This window comes from Lygodium microphyllum, chromosome 23 (genome assembly GCF_053477565.2).
Source record: "Lygodium microphyllum isolate KBCC chromosome 23, Lygodium_microphyllum_v1.1.10, whole genome shotgun sequence".
Taxonomy (NCBI): Eukaryota; Viridiplantae; Streptophyta; class Polypodiopsida; order Schizaeales; family Lygodiaceae; genus Lygodium; species Lygodium microphyllum.
Genome location: NC_141157.1, coordinates 20,330,571 through 20,350,061, shown reverse-complemented (window position 1 = coordinate 20,350,061; position 19,491 = coordinate 20,330,571). Strand labels below are relative to the sequence as shown.

General features: G+C 39.9%; 1 pseudogene; it reads left to right on the top strand.

The window, feature by feature from the left end:
- Positions 1–6,421: 6,421 nt before the first annotated feature.
- On the top strand, positions 6,422–8,786 carry LOC148015949 (calcium-dependent protein kinase 14 pseudogene; annotated as a pseudogene).
- Positions 8,787–19,491: the final 10,705 nt, after the last annotated feature.

Below are 19,491 nucleotides of genomic sequence, written 5' to 3'. Positions count from 1 at the left end.
ACTATTGATCTCCAAGGCAGCTTTCACAAAACTTAGAAAGAAAGGACTAGTGCCAACAAAGGAGCCAACAATGAGCTCTACGAAATTAACAGAGCCATCCTAGAATTGTAGCATGGAGGAAGGGTGGAATTGAAATTGTTGGACCAAATCAAGCTGACAATTGGCTTTGCAAAAGCTCGTGCAATTTTGACGTCTAAGTATTACAAGTAATTCATGTTTTCCATAGAAGAGGAGAAGAAGGAAAAAGCAGTTTGCCTGATCATCAGAACGCGATGTTACTTTATTTTAGTCAAAACTTTTTGCCTTGAGGAAAAGCTAAGGCTTTAAAATCCTTAGGCTTTTATAAACTTAAAAGCACAACGTGTGAAGATGGAAGAAGAAAACCTATATAATGGGGACATTATGAGAGCTTTAGGCCATCACAAACAAGTGTGTAAGGATTGAGGTTGAGCTTGAATCCCTCGCCTTCTTCGAAAACCGCCATCAAATTTTGGAGAGAAGACTTGAGGATGAGCTTTAAGCCCCTCACCTACATCGAAGTTTCCACCATCGCGAGTCACTATGAAGATTGGCTTGAGTTGAGAGCTTTAAGCTTCTCGCCTATTTTGAAGGTCATCATCGAGTTCCTTGAAGTGACTTTTGAATTCGAGCTTGGTGCTCCTCGTCTTCCTCGATTCCACCTTCTTCTCTTCTTTCTCAGATTAATTTTGATCATATCCGAATATCTTTTGAACATGTATCTTGCCTATATCTTTATTCAAGAATTTGTTTTCTCATTCGACTTGAATCTAAACTCTTCTAGATAATTATTTTATGTTGAGTTCTTCCATCTCAAAGCGCCCCTGCATTGAGCGACTTCCACGAACCCCCATGTGAATCCCATGTGACAACAAGAAAAAGATGCATGTGAGACTAGAGCATGTAGTTGAGATACATGGGGTGATCTTTTAGGAAGAGCCTCTTATTGCAATACAGTCAACTCCAGTTAGACAGCCTATAGCTCCTAATGATGTAGTAGCCCAAGATTTACTTGTTGTGTAGGATCATGATAGTAGACAAAGAGGACACACAATACAAACCCCTCAACAAGATTTGAGATATTCTGCTAGAGCCTCACATCCTCCTTATTGTTTTGAGCCCTCTATGCATTATGCCTTGGTGATAGGTTCTAATGAGCCCCATACTTATGAGGAGGCTATGCATAGATATGATAGTCACTCTTGGGAGAGGGCAAAGTAGTCTGAGTTTGATTCATTGTAGAAAAATCATATGTGAAACTTGGTTTCCTTACTAGATGGTAAATATACATTGCCATGCAAGTGGATATACAAGTTGAAGAGCCTCCTATTACAATACAATCACATCAACAATTAGATAGCTTGCACAAGATCCACCTATTGTGCAAGATCATGATGTTAGACAAATAAGACACTCAGTACATGCCCAACAACAATAGACATTGAGATGCTCTACTAGAGTTTCACGTCCTTCTGATCATTTTGAGCTCTCTATGCATTCTGTCTTAGTGATAACAAATTTTGACGAGTCCCTTACTTATGAGAAGGCTATGCCCAAAGGTGATAGCCACTCTTGGGAGAGGTCCATGCAATCTGACTTTGATTCACTGTAGAGAAATCATATATGGGATAGGGTTTTCTTACCAGATGGTAAACACGCATTGCCATGCAAGTGGGTATATAATTTGAAGAGCACCCCTAGTCACCCTAAGCTATCGAATAAGGCGCATTTGGTTGCTAAGGGTTTTAAGATGAGATATTCTCCCATGTGGTCAAGAGGATGTCCCTTCGCTTAGTATTGGCCTTGGTTATGCAGATGGATCTAGACTTGTACTAGATGCATGTTAAGACTACTTTCTTACATGGGGATATGCAGGAGGATATCTATATGCAACAACCTAAGAGCTTTGAGAATAAGGTCAAGGAATACCTAGTGCACAAGTTGAGAAAAAGTCTATATAGATTTAAGCAGGTACCTAGGGAATGGTACCATAAGTTTGATACCTTTATGTATTCACAAGGTTGTTCCTAAAGTGACATGGATCTCTATCTTTATAGAAAAAGGCCCATGATAATAGCCTTATCATTTTATTGTTATATATTCATGATATGTTGATTTCTAGGAGTGCTCATGTTGAGATGGATGCTTTGAAGAATTAGCTCAAGAAAAGATTTGAGATGAAGGATGTGGGGCATGCCTTTCACATACTTGATAGGTGCATTATACGCAATCACTCCACAAGACTTCTCTACTAGTCCCAAAAGGAGTGCATACATAGAGTACTTGAGCGATTCTATGTGTAGGGTGGTAAGCCTATTGGATATCCACTATCTTCTCATGTGAAGGTTAATCGGGTAGATTGTCCCTAGTAAATGATAAGATCGAGATGGCCAAGATCCCGTATGCATTTGCATTGATAGCCAATAGACTTGACATAGCATTTTTAGTGGGAGTTATGGCTCCTTATATGGTGATCCATGGTCGACGACATTGGGATGCCATGAAGGGTGTCATGAGATACCTTAAGGGCACTACAAATATGTGCATCTATTATGGTGGCCATGATGCTGGAATCATGGGCTACACAAACTTTGATTATGTAGGATATGTAGACAATAGAAAATTCACATTTGGCTTTGTCTTTATCTTTGTTGGAGATGCAATTTCTTGGATGTCCAAGGTGTAGAAATGCATAGCATGGTCTATTACTAAGGTTGGCCATTTGGTTGCAGACCTTGATATGACTATGACCCCTACATTGCATTTAGACTCTTCAAGTGGCATCTAGTTGGCACGTAATCTGGTCTTTCATGCTGCAAAGACTAAGCACATTGAGGTTCGTTATCACTTCATCAAAGAGGTGATTAACGATAGGCAGATAGATCTTATTAAGATCTCATTTGACGAGAATCCTATAGATTTTATATGACAGCAAAGAGCTTGGACCAATAACATCTTGCAATAGCAATTGAGATTGTTGCTGGTGGGTAATCTACACAAAAACAACCTTCATAAGTCTTGAATCAAATTAGTGTCTTATTATTAATATGAACCAACATATCTTATTTTACAGAAAAACCCTTTAATAACAAAAGTGGAGATCATTGTTGTGAGCGTGGGAGAAGAGCAACTCAAATTGTTGTTGAGTGACTTACACATGAAATGACCCTCATCAATCTTCAATCTTCATTTACATTTTCAATCATACCAATCATCAATTCAAAGTTGAATGAATCAAAAGTTGAAGATTCAATACCTATTAGTGATCAAACAAAACCAAAATAACCGCAAAGTCCCTCCTCTCTTTGTATATTTCCATCCAACCATGCAAGTTCCAGCACATAAATGGTTGTCATCAATCTTTAATCATCTATCATCAATAAAAATTTGAAGATTCAATACTTCGTAGCAAGCAATAGGGCCACAATAACCAGAGACCGTCCCTCCTCTCTTTGTATATTGCCATCTAGCCATGCAAGTTGCATAACGTCCCACTCCATCAAAGTCAAATCTGATCAGACCCAATATGAATTCATGGTGGGCCAAACAGCCTCTAAACTTACCCATTCCAACTCATTCCTTCTCTTAGTGCTCTCCCTTCACTTGCTCCAATTGCATGATCACTGGCTTAGTTTTCTTTTCATTATTGTCACTTCGAATGCTTTAAACCTATTTTCTCCATTTTTTATTTGTATTTCTAGTATTTAACTTTGAAAAATGCAACAAATGCAAGGGATATTTTTTAATGTGTTTGAGATATTTAAATGAAACACAATTTGGGGCCACCCTTCTTATGCCATGTATAATCATTATTTTTAGTTTGTTAAATCTAGCTCTTCTTCATTTGTATTCATTGTTATCACATGCTTGGATGCTTGGAGCCTATTAACTTTAAAAATTTGGGATATGCAAGGGATACTTTTTATTTTTAAAAAATATTTGGAGAAAATATAGTTTGGGGTCTCATATGTTTTCTAAGTAAAAATCTTATTTTTCAATCTTTACATAGGTTAGGTGTTAGGTTCATGAAATCTATCAATCATAATATATTATCTATACTAATTTATTATTTTGGTTGTAGGTTTAGGAAAGCCCAAACCTCAAGCTTCACAAACCTCCCCTTTTTAATTAAAACCACCTCTCTCTCACATGTAATCTCTCCCTTTCTCTTCCCCCTCCCCTTTTTTGATTCCCCCCCCCCCCTCTCTCTCTCTCTCTTTCTCTCAATTAAATGTTTTTAATTAAATTAAAAATTTCAATTTAAATTGTTCTCCCTTTTTAACATTATTTTCCTCTTTTAATTAAATATTTTTAAAATCCTTTAGGGGGGAGAGAGAAGGGGGAAGAGAAGAAAAGGAGAGAGACAAAGATAGACACATATTGAGAGAGAGAGAATAAGAAGAAGAAATAGAAAAAGAGAGGGGGGGAAGGAGGAAAGTGAAAAGTCTTTTTTAAATTTAAACCTTTTTTGGAATAGTTTTTTATGATAGATAGGGGGTGTGTGTGTATATAAATTGAGAGAGAGAGGAAATAGGGGGAGATGGAAAAGAGAGGAGAGGGAAAAGTATTGATGAAAGAGAAGAGAAAAAATAAAAATAGCATGGAGAGGGGGAGAGAGAGAAGAAGAAGTAGAAGAAAAGAAAAAAGAGGAGAGTGAGGAATGAAAGACAGAGAGAAAAGAGGGAAGTGAGAGAAGAGGCTAAAGAAATGAGAGGTAATGTGTGTGTGTGTGAAGAAGAAGAAGAAGAAGAAGAAAAGAAACCAAAGGGGAGAGAGAGAGAAGAAAAAAGAGTGGAGATAAGAAAAAAGAGAGAGAGAAGAAAAGAAAAAGTGGAGAGAGGGGGTGAGAAGAGAAAAAAATGAAAAAAAAAGAGACAGAGAGAGCGCACACGTGCGCAAATAGAAGAAAAATGTAGGAGAGAGAAAAGAAAAAGAGAAAAAAGAGGAGGGAGAGAAAGGGGAAAGAGAGGAGAGAGGCAAAGAAAAAAGAGGTGAGAGAGAGGGGAGGGAAAAGAGAGGAGAGAAAATAAAAAGCAAGGATAGAGAAGAAGAAGAAGAAGAAGAAGAAGAAAATAAAAAAAAGGGGAGAGAGGGGGGAAGAGTAGAGAAAAAGGAGGGAAGAGAGCACAAAAGAAGAAAGAGGTGAGGGGGGAAAAGAGGAGAGAGAAAAAAGAGAAAGGGAGAAAAAAGATGAGAGAGAAAAAGGGAAGACAAAGAGGGGGTGAGAAGAGAAAAAAATGAAAAAGAAATAGAGAGAGATTCAGGGTGGCAAGTAAAAATAGAGAGAGAGAGAGAGAGAGAGAGGGAAATAACAAAGAGAGAAGGAAAATGTAGGAGAGAGAAAATAAAATAGGAAAACTAAGGGGGAGAGACAAGGTAAAGAGAGGAGAGTAAGGCAAATGAAAAAGATGAGAGAGAGAGAGAGAGAGAGAGAGAGAGAGAGAGAGAGAGAGAGAGAGAGAGAGAGAGAGAGAGAGAGAGAGAAGGGGGAGGGAAAACAAGAGAGAAAAAGGAGGGAAGAGAGAAAATATGAGAGAGAGAGAGAAAAGACTCTAAAGAGAAGTGAGAAGAAATTAGAGAGAGAGACACACAGAGAGAGAGAGAGAGAGAGAGAGAGAAAAGTTTAACTTGAACTTGAAACATTGTGAGGTTTAATCCATACCTACTTTGTGTATAGATCAAATTTTATAAGTTTGATGCACAACTCACTAGTACTCCCAACCAGTTAAGCTGTTGGGCTGGTGGGCGGGGGGGCAGGTGGTCATTTGTTGCATTGTAAATTTAAGAGCTTGAAGAAACTCATTCAGGTTGCATTGTAAAGCCTTCTTGAGATATTAATATATCTTCTACTTTGCCCCCCCTTTTCCAACTTTTAAAGGATAATAATATTTTGCAAATGACACAGAAAAAGACAACTGTCACCAAATCAGAAACCAACACGAGGCCTATGCCATGTGGCCTGCCTTTTGGCAGAGGTCAAAAAAAAAAGAAAGGCCTGCGTCTATTGGTTTGGGTCCTGGGACTCGCAGTGTTCATTTTTGAAGGGCTAGTCCATATTTTCGTCTGAAGGTCTCTATATGAACTTGCCCTTCCACTTGAAGGTCACTTTTTAAAATATGGCCTTCCAATTATGTGTGCAATAAATATTACCCTTCAAGATCTTAGATCTATACCTTGTGCAAAGAAGCTTTTTAATCAATATCACTTAATAACGATAAAGTTTTAATTCATGTGTAAGATAACTTTTCCATTCAATTAATACTATACATATTCAATTTAATCAACTCTATTATGAATCATTGATATAACCTTAGTAACTAGGCATTGGGCAATTATATTAATAAATTTATTTACAATATAATATACTAATTTTTAAAGTAGAAAAGTGCCCTTCAAATACAATGCTAGAAAAATTTTACCTTTCTTCAAGAAGGGCGAAATTTTTCTTTTGCCCTTCAAATGCATTGCTTGCAATATTTTGGGATTCTCCAGCAGGTCAATAATGGCCCAGAAGGGCTGTGCAACCTTCAAAAATGAACCTTGCCTGGGAGTGGGTAGAATGGGTGCTGGCCCTAATAAGCCTTTTAAAAACTGTCAGTAATATTGCGTGGGGCCCGCCGACGTTGAACCGCCACCGAATTTCCAAAAGACGAGGTTGGAACGCACCGTGCGCGAGAGGGAAAAGGGTCCCCGACTCCCGAGTCCCGATTCCCGGGGGAACCGAAACAGAATATGCGGGGAGGAGATTCGGAGGAGGAACGGCGTTTATTTTAAACGTGGAGGGGAGCGGAAAAAGAGCCCACGAAAGGGGGCCTGGAAATAGAGGAAAGTCTAAACTTGAAAAGTGTTTGGGGGAGGCTGGCCGCTGCGGGCAGTTGGTCGGACAGAGAAGAGGAGGCGGTCGCACTGCGCAGTTTCTGGAAACTTGCGTACCAAGACCTTGGGTATTTTACCATTGAGAGTCTAGAGAGAGAGAGAAGGCAGACGCATTTCTTTTCATCTTGAGAGAGGCAGTTGAGAGAGAGCCAGACGAGAGAGAGAGATAGAGAGAACACAATTCCGCATTCTGTACTCGTTCTCTTGTGGAAGAGGCGGTGTGAGACGGGGGGAGAGCATTTCTGCAATCTCTATTCATTGTGGGAGGAAGACAGGCATTTGAGAGAGATCGACAGAGAGAGAGAGATGGAAATGGAAGCTTATGTCCAGGGACGGCAGCTCGGGGAGGGCGTGGACGGCGTGGTTCGCATGGTATCTCACGTTCCCACAGGGCAGGAGTTCGCCTGCAAGAGCGTGCCCAAGGACAACCCCGAGGCCGCCCGCCACGCCCGCTCCGAGATCTCCCACCTCGCCAAGCTCGGCGACCACCCGCACATCGTCCGCCTCCACCACCACTTCGAGGACGACGCCGCGCTTCACATGGTCCTGGAGCCCTGCCTCGGCGGCGACCTCTTCTCGCGCCTGCAGCGCGCCCCCGGCGGCCGCCTGGCGGAGCGCGAGGCCGCGCAGGCGGCGGGGGCCCTGATGAAGGCGCTGTGCTACTGCCACCAGCGAGGGATCGCGCACCTGGACGTGAAGCTGGAGAACGTGCTGCTGCCGCGGGCGCAGAGCCCCCTGTCCCACGCCAAGCTGGCGGACTTCGGCGCCTCCGCGGACTTCTCCCGGCGGCGCTTCCTGAGCGAGGTGGAGGGCACCCCGCACTACATCGCGCCGGAGGTCCTGGCCGGCAGCTACGACGAGAAGGCGGACGCGTGGAGCCTCGGGGTTCTCCTGTACGTGCTGCTGGCGGGCTACCCGCCGTTCGATGGGGAGACGGCCGAGGAGATCTTCGCGGCGGTGCGGCGCCGGCCGTTAGATGTGAAGCGGGAGCCCTGGGGAGCCATCTCGGCCGAGGCCAAGGACGTCGTCAAGGGCCTCCTTCAGAGGAACCCCTACCGCCGACTCAAGCTCACGCAGCTAGCCGTCCATCCCTGGCTCCTTCAGCACATTCACACCGGCAATGCCAACCCTAACCCGGAGCCCCCCTCCTCCGCCTCCGCCTCGGCCACCCTCGAGTCTTCCTCCTCTCTGCAGGTTAACGGCTGAGATGAGCACCTCCTCTCTGCAGGTTTAACGGCTGAGATCACCTCCTCCGCCGCAACGTAAGCTAACGGCTGAGATCACCCTCTTAATGTAACCGCCTCGATCTTTCCTCCGTCGCCCGTCGAAAGGGCTGGCCTGATGCACTGCCGTCTCCTAAACGGCTGGGAGATCAACGGTCCAGATCCGTCGCCGTCCGTCCCTTATCCACATTTTGAGGAAAGTGAAAAAAAGGGGGGGGGGGAGCAGTAAAAACGCAGGCCCCAAAAAAAAGAAAGAAAGAGGTGTAGGCGCCTAGAGCTGGAGCAACACATTTTAAGCTTGTTTTGGCCCTCGTGGTGGTGCATCCCGTACATACAATACCTTAGCCCCTTTCCAATGTCCATACTTCCCTTATTGTATGCAAGCTGCAGGTCGCAGCCTTTTTTTGATACTCCCTCATCGTGCATGTCCCTACGGCATTATGGCCGTCTACAGTCTTGCTACTTGAGTTTTTCTTACTGCTGCCTCACCCTTTACAAGGTGGCAATGGCACTTTATGGGGCTTGTATAGTACACTATATCCCTTAATCAAAGTGTTCGTTACTATTTCTGCACATGTGTTGTTTCTTCCTCTCTAGACATATAATCTTCTAACCTTCAAGGATATGTAACATATTGGAAGTACTCCCTAGGCACTTTCCAAAAATGGAAACTTTAAGAATGCTATTGTCTTCATAGAAAAAGGAGATTATAAATTAGTGAGCTATGCGACTCATCAAGATCAATAAACAAAGATTCTCTCTTTTAAAAGGTACTTTCTACACATAAATATTAGTAATGGTGATAGTGTCAAAGTTGGGGAAAGTTGTTGAAGCACAACAAATGGTGTTTATGCTTTGATGGTAACTATTATGGTGAGAAATGTATGAGATGACTTGTGAGGTGGTACATTAAGAAAGCACTTATTAAGATAAGCATGATGTTCACTTGACCACACTTGACATACGCATTTTTTCCATTGTAGGTCCTTTCATGTAACTTGTTGTGCACCCAACTCTACAATCTCATGATTAAGCTTTTAACAACTTTTTAACAAGACACTATTTTTAACAAGGCACTATTGGTGATTGATATTGATGGTACATTGGCCTCCTTAATACATTTGTTGATAAATAATACCCCTAATATATGCTACCTCCTTGATATACATGCTAAGAAACATGACTTGATTTTAAATGTCCAAGTCTTTTACAAGAGCACCTTTAAACATGTATTTTATCTTGTTGTTTTGTTAAGCATGGAATAGTTGTAATATTTGAAGATGCTTCAAATACATGCTACCAAAATTAAGTTCGTAACACTTAAAAATTCAATGCAACAATACATGGGCATATGCTTTGCATAATACATTTTCTCAATAAAATGTAAAAGTGATCTCTCCACATGCATCTTTCAAAGGTTATGCAACACTTGTGTATTGACAAACATTAATTTAAGGCAAGAAAATAAGAGAAATAAAGCTATCAAGGTATTAAATGTACATCAAAATATAATAATATGACCCTAGTTTTTGTGATGCATATGATTAACATGAAAGAAGGGAGATCTTAGGGGTAACCATGGCTATGGTAGGCGTTTGATTCCTTTGCCACATGGCATAGCAATATTAAAAAGCTACCACCCCACAAAACCAAGATGGGTGTTGAACCTATTGTAGAACAATAGTAGGATTGCTACCACCCTACAAAACCAAGATGGGAGTTGGACCTATTGTACAGCAATAGCTGGGAGTGTTTGGAAAGACACCCTTAAATTTTCAAGCTACCTAAAGTTTGTTTGTTACAGATTGGGGATGGGACTTGATGAGGTAATTTTTGTTTTATTGCATATGTTTCAGTAGTAAATATTTGAAAACATTGAACCCTTTTAGTTTTGTTTTTTTAAAGCAAGCTTTGTATGAAAGAAGCTCAATTGGTTGTCAGCAAAATTCAAAGTTTGCATTGTCTTTCTTATACCATATATTAGCGTTGTGGTCTAAAGGACTGTGAAGGGCAATCGATAGATGAAGAAAGTATAGAATTATTTGCTTATCTATTGCAGCAACTAGATTCTTTTTTTTTTAATCGAGTAGGCATCGCTTATCCCCTTTGTAAAGGTGTGGACATGTTGTCGGCACTTATCATATTATATTATAACATGGTGCTAGATTAAAGAAACTTGAACCACGGCAAAGACCTCAAAGGCTAAGCTATTAAATGCTAGATATATTCTTAGTTTCAAAGCTTGTACCTCTATCTATCTACTTGTCCAAATACAATATCTTAATTACCTATAATGGTGACTACATCAGATAGCATGTAATATTTGGACATAAAATGAAGTCCTTATAAATTAGCAAAGCCAAGCACTCCTATTTTATGGCAATAGGAGCGATTGGTTCCATTACTAACTGAAACATGCCAAATTCCCCTTTAAATGCTTCAATTGTGGCATGGGTGAAAGAAGCTAGTATAGAAAACCATCCTATATAAAATTTAAGGTGATGGATCAAATATTTCATGGATTACTTCATTTAAGGCCATAACAAAGAAAATAACTTACGATTACCAACTCTAATCATGCCATGTAGCATCTAGTTAAAGCATTACACAATAACTCAAATACTTTGTCACATTTCTTCAATACAAATGCAATAACAATAATAACAATCTCCCTTGGTACCTGATTAGTCATAAACATCATAAGGTGTTGCTTTTCATGTATCCTGACATACTCCCAATTGAAGTAGATGGCCTTTTTATTTGGCTTTCCCTTCCTAAGAATCGTACATAAAAATTACCCTTCATACGGCTCATATGCATTCTCAATCTTATGATATGTTTGCGAGCACGTGCTTAGAAATCAAAAACATTCTTAATCTATATATGAATGCCTACTTATAGCAGCCAACAAAATCTAGTTAAAAAATCCAAACTATTTCCCATTTATATAAACATTTAGCTTGTCTTTAGCTCATTTGAGCCATTTTCTTCCAACAAAAGTAGCAAAGATGTATTTACTGACCTCATATTATTGCCTATATGGTTTATAGCCATAAGGAATCGACCCCAAAACCAAAACACATGCTATACTTGTGGTAACAACCATGTAATTGTGGTATGCAATTTTACAATGGACAAGATGTCTTAGTGATCCGCTAAGTCTTTTTCTTAAGTTTACATATTCTGTGATCAGATGTTGACAAATTATTTAACATTATTTCACTCAATTACACTCTATGGCTAAACCTTTTATGCCTTTCTTTCCACTTGAATCGATTTTAATGAAAGCGTAATTTTATTTATTCAGATAGACTATCTTCCTATCTATTTGACGCCAAAAAAGAAAATCATGCAACGGGGCCCAACCTTTAGTCTTTGAGCCTTCCTCTACCCATATCTTGTAATGTATTTAACCTTATACATATGACATCTATATGGATATAGGCTAGTCACATTCTATTCCAATTTCGGCGGCCACCCTGGTGAACCTATGTGGTTTCAATGTGCCTAGAGGCTAAAGGCGAATCTGTTCATAGTCCATTAGATAGACTTCTCTAAGATAGCCATAGCCTAGTTCCAGTCATGCTTTACTAAGCTTATACACATTTGCATGGGGTGTCCTTCCTTCGACTCACCTTAGCCTCCATCTAAATAGATGTTATTATCACGGTGTCACATCAGGCCTTTATAGTCCAAGCATGCTTGAATAGGGTGAGACAAAACCGTTACCCAATAGAAACTTTTTTCGTATCGCAATTGATGTCTTCGTGTTGCACAACCTCTTAACATTACACTACTAAATCCCCAATCCAAGGCTTGCTGTGTAGTGAGTGATAGTGCCAATGTTTATTAATCATTGTTTCCAGACATGGTTATCGGTTGATATCTCTTCTAATTCGTCAATACGAAAATCAAATTGTTATATGAATAAAAAAATATATTCAGCCCCAAAGGCAAGCCTTGTGCCACTCCACTTGGTCATAGTATACATCCTAGCTCTCGAAACTCTTTCATGGAATTGGAGAAGTTTCTCTCATTCTTCAAAATCCCATAGGATGAGAATTAATGCTCCCATGTCCATCACATAAGTAGTTAAAGTAAGTGATTTGAAATTCAAGTTATTTCACAAAATAAGACCCATATATATTAGGCTCATAACGGTAGCTCACAATTACAAAGTCTTTTTACAACTAAAGGATGAGCATGTTCTTAAGCCATCATAGAAACATAAATAGAGTTAAAAGTTACTTCATGCTAGCCAAAGCTGTGTCACTTGCATCATATAATCAAGTGCTCTCTAAACCATACAAGATAGTTGCCTACCATGTGGCTCTTGGACTTGAGTGGCCATAAAAGAACAGAGTTTAGTTGCTATCGAACAAAAACAATTTCACATTAAGAGAACATCCAAATCTTTACCTTCATTTGTAACACTAACGAAGCAATAAACGTAAGTTAAAGGCTTTGCTTTGTCCATTATTCATTAATTTTTTAAACAGATTGTAAAACCTATGATTTATGATAGTTTGTGTCAAGATAGTATGCAAAAGATAGAAGAATTTGTTAATTTTTGTAGTAAGTGGATTTGGCATTGAAACACCACTGGATCTAAATTTCTCCCCTCTAGACTCGGTTTCCAATGACCAAATTGGTGAGGGGAATGGCTAGGATATCTTGACATGATCATTAGAAAAATCTAGTGCCCTTTTTCTTTCTGTTTTGCGCATTAGGAAGGAAGGCTTTGTAGTATTATTGTGGAACAATAGGTTCGCCACCAATTGCAGGCTTTCAAGCAGTATTCATGAAGTTGGCAAGCTCTCTCTCTCTCTCTCTCTCTCTCTCTCTCTCTCTCTCTCTCTCTCTCTCTCTCTCTCTCTCTCTCTCTCTCTCTCTCTCTCTCTCTCTCTCTCTCTCTCTCTCTCTCTCTCTCTCTCTCTCTCTCTCTCTCTCTCTCTCTCTCTCTCTCTCTCTCTCGTGCCAAACCCCACTCTTTGAGGCAATAGCTTTGCAGAAAGTCATGACTCACACCACTCTTATATCCCTTCTTCATGAATGACTATACAATTCTAATGTAAGAGAATATTTTTTGAGAAAGAGGATAAGGTCTTGTAAGGGATCCTTAATACTTACAAGTCACATGACTACTAATGATAATGGCTCAAGTTTTAGTCACCTATGCCCAACCACTAGACCAAAGTTAAAACAAACTTAATGCATTGCAATTTGTGAAGTAATTTTATATATAGAGTCAAGCTATAGTTTAAAGATGGGGTGTGGAGTTGAGATATATGTTAGAGATACTGCAATAACTTTTGTAGTGTTGGTTAGTAACCTAGGAGGCTAAGCATAAATAGGTGCTCACGGCAATGAGTGGGGAGAACAAACTTGGTCTGTGCTCTCTCTATCTCTCTTATTGCATGTGGAGTTGAAGCATTCCATGCTGAAAATCGAGAGGGTTCTACTTGTGTGTTGCTAGGCCAATGAAGAAGGAAAAATTTGTTATGATGTTGAAAGCTTGGGTTATTGTGAGTCAATGGGCAATGTGAACACATGTTTCTGTGCTAACATTACCAAGAAAAGGGGCATGTGCACATATATATGTGTTTTTGGTTAACATACTGATGCACCTATGCATGCAACAATAGGTGCCTTAAATGACATGTGTCTAGAAGTGCCCAAACTATTTAGATGCATTGATTGACAAGAATATATATGTAGGATAGACCCTTTGTTTTGGGTTTCATTAAAAAAACAATGAGATTTTCCAAACATTTTTTTTCTTCTATATATAACAATTCATGGACATATATATGCATTTTAAAGTCAAAATTTGGCTTGCAAATACTAGTGCTAAAGAGGCTGGATGCATTGACAAAGCTAATATAAGATATATTTTGTACAAGGATACATGCTAGGGAAGGGGCATCATAAACGCTAATGCCTCGGTGGCACATGTGAAGCTCACTCTTTAGGAAGCACGTGTCATGGAGGAGCATGATGATCTTGATGTGAAGAGGCACAAGTCATGCATGGTGTCAAGTGGACCTCTTTAAAATCTAAGTCAACATGTGGTGTGTTGCATTCTAGTATTATATGCATGAGCTTGCCATTGACATGAGAAATGGTTGCACCCAAAAGTACTAGGCCCCCACAAGGTAGACATGCTGCTCCATCTACATAAAGAAGGTATACATATATACATTAAAAACTAAGTTTACATAATGCTACCAACACTTTGTATGTAACATATTCCTTGCAGTATCAAAAAGGTGAAGATACATTTTTGAGGTTGAGTTTATTAGTAGTGTTTGTAAAGCCTAAGCATAGCTTGAGTCAATGCGTAGCCTAGTCTATGCCTAGCCTAGTCTATGCTTAGCTATGCATAATCGATGCCTAGCCTATGCTTGTCATAACCCATGCTTAGCCTAGCCTAGCCTAGCATATGCTTATCGTAACCTATGCTTAGTTTAGCCTAGAGTACATGCTAGGCATAGGGTGAGCATAGGCTAGGCTAGACTTAAGCTTAGGCTTAAGACAATGGCTATGCCACACCTAAGCCTAATGCAGCCTAGGCTAGACTTAGGGTTAGGGTTAGAGGACAATGACTATGCTACACCTAAGCCTAGTGCAGCCTATGCTTTGCCTAACCTTCAATAGTGATAATGGCACGAGCATCAAATTTTTGATCATTTTGATAGTTGTTGGACTCTCATGCCACCATGGCCTTAATTGCGTGCTTAACCTTACAATCCTTCAACCATATAAACATAGTTCTTCTAATGCATATGATTGATGTGAAATAAGGGGGTGACAGGAGTGACCATGGCCATTGTGGCCTTTTGATTCCTCTCACACGTGACATAGCAGCAATAAAAGCTACCACCCCACAAAACCAAGATGGGCCTTGGACATATTGTAGAGAAATACTAGGATTCATGAAGTTGGCAAGTTGTGTGTCCAAGCTCCAGTATCTAGCAAGTAGCTCCTGCCAATGCCACTTCTTGAGGCAGTAACTCTACATGGTCATGACTTGCACCACTCTAGTTTCACTCCCTTATAAATGATTATGCAATTCTAAAGCAAAAAAGTATTTTTTGAAAAAAGTGGTTAAGGTCTTGTAAGAGATCCTTAGTACAAGTGATGTTACTACAAATGATAATGGTCTTAGTCTCATCACCCACCCCCAACCACTTGACCAAGGTCATAATATTACAAACTTAATATGTTATAATTTGCAAATGACTTTTATATGATCATGTAAAAATTATTGACTTCATTTACAAAATGGAACCATTTTTGGACCATTTATTCAAAAGTCTTACTTTCCATTAGTCATTAGTTCTTATGCATGTACTGTTTTTTCAAGGAGACTTCTAGCGTCCTTTAAATAACCATAAAAGTGCAAAAAACTTCCATTGACCAAGTGAAGGTGGGGATTGTTTAAGCTACCATTGAAAAAGAAAGTGCACAACAACATCTTAGGGTCTTTAGTTGGCTATGGTTGTGCTCCATTGCTAGGCATATCGTATTCTTTTGTGCTATAATGTCATAGCTAACATCTCTTCTTTCTTGAAGTAAAACTACATGTTAGAGATAGGGTATGGAGTTGGGGTATATGTTAGAGATGATGCACTATCTTTCATAGTGTTGATTAGTAACCTAGCAAGCTAAGCATGAGTACGTGCTCATGAGAATGAATGGGGAGAACAAACTTGGTAAGTGTGCAGTCTCTCTATCTCTCTTATTACATTTGGAGTTGAACCATACAATGCCTACCATCAAGAGGGTCCTAATTGTGTATTGCTAGGTTGATGAAGTAGGAAAAAATGTTATGATGTGGAAAGCATTAGGAAAAATGTGGACTAAAAAATGGGCCTTTTAGGGTATTAAAATTTTTCATAATGCTTGGGTTATTGTGCATCAAATCGGCAATAGGCAATGTGAACACAGGTTTCTATGCCAAGCATGATCAAGAAAAGGGGCTTTTGGTGCACTTATATACATGTTTTTGGTTTCTATAGAAACATGTGAATGCACATCTGCATGTGACAATAGGTGCATCAAATGACCCAAGTCTAGAACTACATCCAAACTATTTAAATGCACTAATAGACAAGAATGTGGGTGACAACTAGACCCTTTTTATTTGGTTTCATTAAAAATAAGGGAGAAATTGGTTTCAAAGTTGTAGCTCAAAGGCTACAATATGCAACCAACTCCCTAGTTCTTTAAAACTAGTCTTGCAAATATGCACATCACCTATTATTTATTGTAAGAAGTACAACATGATGAATCAAATCAAAATACAAATGGTGTAATGGACAAGAGATTAAGCAGTTGTAAAAGAATTCACAATTGCAATATCACGCAACAAGGAGATTTCCCAAATATTATTTTTGTTCTATATGTTAAAATTCATGAACATATATATGCATTTTAAAGCTAAAATTTGTGTTGAATTGCAAAAAGGAAAATTCTAGAGCTAAAGAGGCTCATGCATTGACATAGCTAATATAAGATATGTATTTACAAGGATAGCAATGTTAGGAAAGGGGCATGATAAACCCTAATGCCTCAATGGCACATGCGGAGCTCACTCTCTAGGAAGCACATGTCATAAAGGAGCATGATGATCTCGATGTGAAGAAGCACAAGTCATGCATGGTGCCATGGGGACCTTCCAAGTCAGCATTTCATGTGTTTTCTACTATTATATATGCATGAGGTTGTCATTGCAAAAGAAACGATTGCACCCAAAAGTATCACTCCCACCACAATGTAGATGTTCTACTCCATTTGCATATTGAAGGTGAACATATATACAATAAAATGTTAGTTTACGTAATGCTACCAAAACTTTGTACGTATATATATACAATAAAATGTTAGTTTACATAATGCTACCAACACTTTGTACGTAACATAATCCATGCATATTGAAGGTGAACATATATACAATAAAATGTTAGTTTATGTAATGCTACCAACACTTTGTACGTAACATATTCCATGTAGCATCAAAAAGACGAACACACATTTTTGAGTTTGAGTTTTTGTTATTATTAGCGTTCATAGAGCCTAAGCAAAGCTTGAGTCTATGCCTTCCTAATGTATGGTTACCCTATGCCTAGCCAAGTCTATGAATACCTATGCATTATTTATGCCTAGCCTATCCTATCCTATGCTTATCATAACCTATGATTAGCCTAGCTTACCATACATTGTTGGGCATAGAATAATCATAGGCCAATAGGCATATGGTAAGCATAGGCTAGGCTAGACATTGGTTTAGGCATAGGATAAGCATAGGCTTAGGCTTAGGACAATGGTTATGCCACACCTAAGCCTAGTGTAGCCTATGCCTTTGGCCTAAGATATGCTTATTTGGCCTAACCTAGTCTAGTCTAACCTACGATTAGGCTTATGCCTATGCTTATCTTATGCCAAACAATGCCTAGTCTAAGCAAGCCCATGTGTATGCATAGGCTATGAACCATGCCAATATCTAGACTAGAGTGGCCTATGTACATGTATAGCCTATGCCTACACTAGGCATGGATCTTGCTTATACTTATGCCTCTAGCCCAAGCCTAAGCTCTAGCTCTAGCCCACGCCTAGGCTCATCCAAGCATAAGTCTAGCTTAGTGATCCTACCATACCCTAAGCCTAAACTATAGATTATGCCTAATTTATGAATGAACCTAGCCATAGCCCTATTGTCAACCTAAGCCTTACCTAACGTATGCGTAGTTTGACATTACTTAGGCCTAGCCTAAGCCCAAACATACAGGGGCTAGGCTAGGCATAGATGTGCAAGCAGGCTAGGGCTTATAACACTATAACTTATTAGTCCTTCTTGCATGTATCCATTATGGTGCCATGGCAACCTCATGTGATCGTTCTTTGCTTGGGGAACAAATGCTCATCGGTTACGATTTGAGAAGGGGCTCTCCTCTATTCTTTGGTGGCCAAATGTGATACTTTTTTGTTTCAAGACACAAGAATATGTCTTCTTTGTTGTTTTTGGGGTAGACTTGTATCTTAGATTCTTACTAAAATTTCCTCTTTTTCTTTGATGACACGACTAACACATACAAAAATAAAGAAAACTAGCGTTCCTTGTGCTCCTTACACGTGAAGCGCAAGGAACAATATCCTGCACGGCTGCCGCAAGGCGGGGCAACAGGGAAGCGAAGCTGCCATGCTATAGTAACTTTGCCATCCTTGAGTGTAAAAACACCATATAATTTGCTTCCATTGCACAACAATAACATCTATATAGTTGTAACATCCGTACAATTGCACAACCATAGCATGAACACATATTCTTGTTTTGTCCTCGAGCGTAAGAGATGACATACGTGCTCACTATTTTCTCTATTTTTTGAATCTATCTCACTATTTATTGCCAATCTCTCTCTCTCCCCACCCTTTTCACACCTCTCCTCTTAGTGAATTTTCTCACATATCTGTTACACCTCTCTCTCTCTCTCTTTGACCTTCTCCCCTCTCTCTCCCTCTCCCTTTTTTATATCTCTCCTCTCTCTACAACACCCATCACTTCCTCTCTACCCTCCTTTCCACCTCTCTCTTCCTCCCCTTGTTTATCCCTCTCCTCTATTTGCAACCCCTCACACCACTTTTGCATCTCTCCCCTTTGTTTTTACACACACCCACACACACACACACACACACACTCTCTCTCTCTCTCTCTCTCTCTCTCTCTCTCTCTCTCTCTCTCTCTCTCTCTCTCTCTCTCTCTCTCGTATGCATGCCACAAAATGATAGACATGTACTTGCATTTAGGTGTATAGAGACTCATATATGTATACAACACCTCTTATTATGCACCAGACCTATAAACTTTACCCATACTTGGTTTGCATGTTACAATTAGAAATAACATTGCACCTGACCACAAACAACAGACATACGAAATGCATATTTTATATTCTCTCTATCTTGAATCTCTCTTACTATTTTTTCCCCTCTCTCTCTCCCTAGCATTTTCATTCCCCTTCTCTCTCTGTGTCTCCTCTCATATATTTGTGTTCTCTCTCTCTCTCTCTCTCTCTCTCTCTCTCTCTCTCTCTCTCTCTCTCTCTCTCATTCCCTTTCTCCTCCCTTTTCATCTCTCTTCTCCCTCTACAACCTCTTTGTCTTCCTTCCACCCCCTTTTTCACCTCTCCCCCTCCCTCCACCTCCCTCCCCTTTCTTACCCCTCTCCTTTACCCCCAAGCCCTCCATCTCTCACCTTTTTTACATCTCTCCCCCCTCCTTTCACACACACACACACACTCTCTCTCTCTCTCTCTCTCTCTCTCTCTCTCTCTCTCTCTCTCTCTCTCTCTCTCTCTCTCTCTCTCTCTCTCTC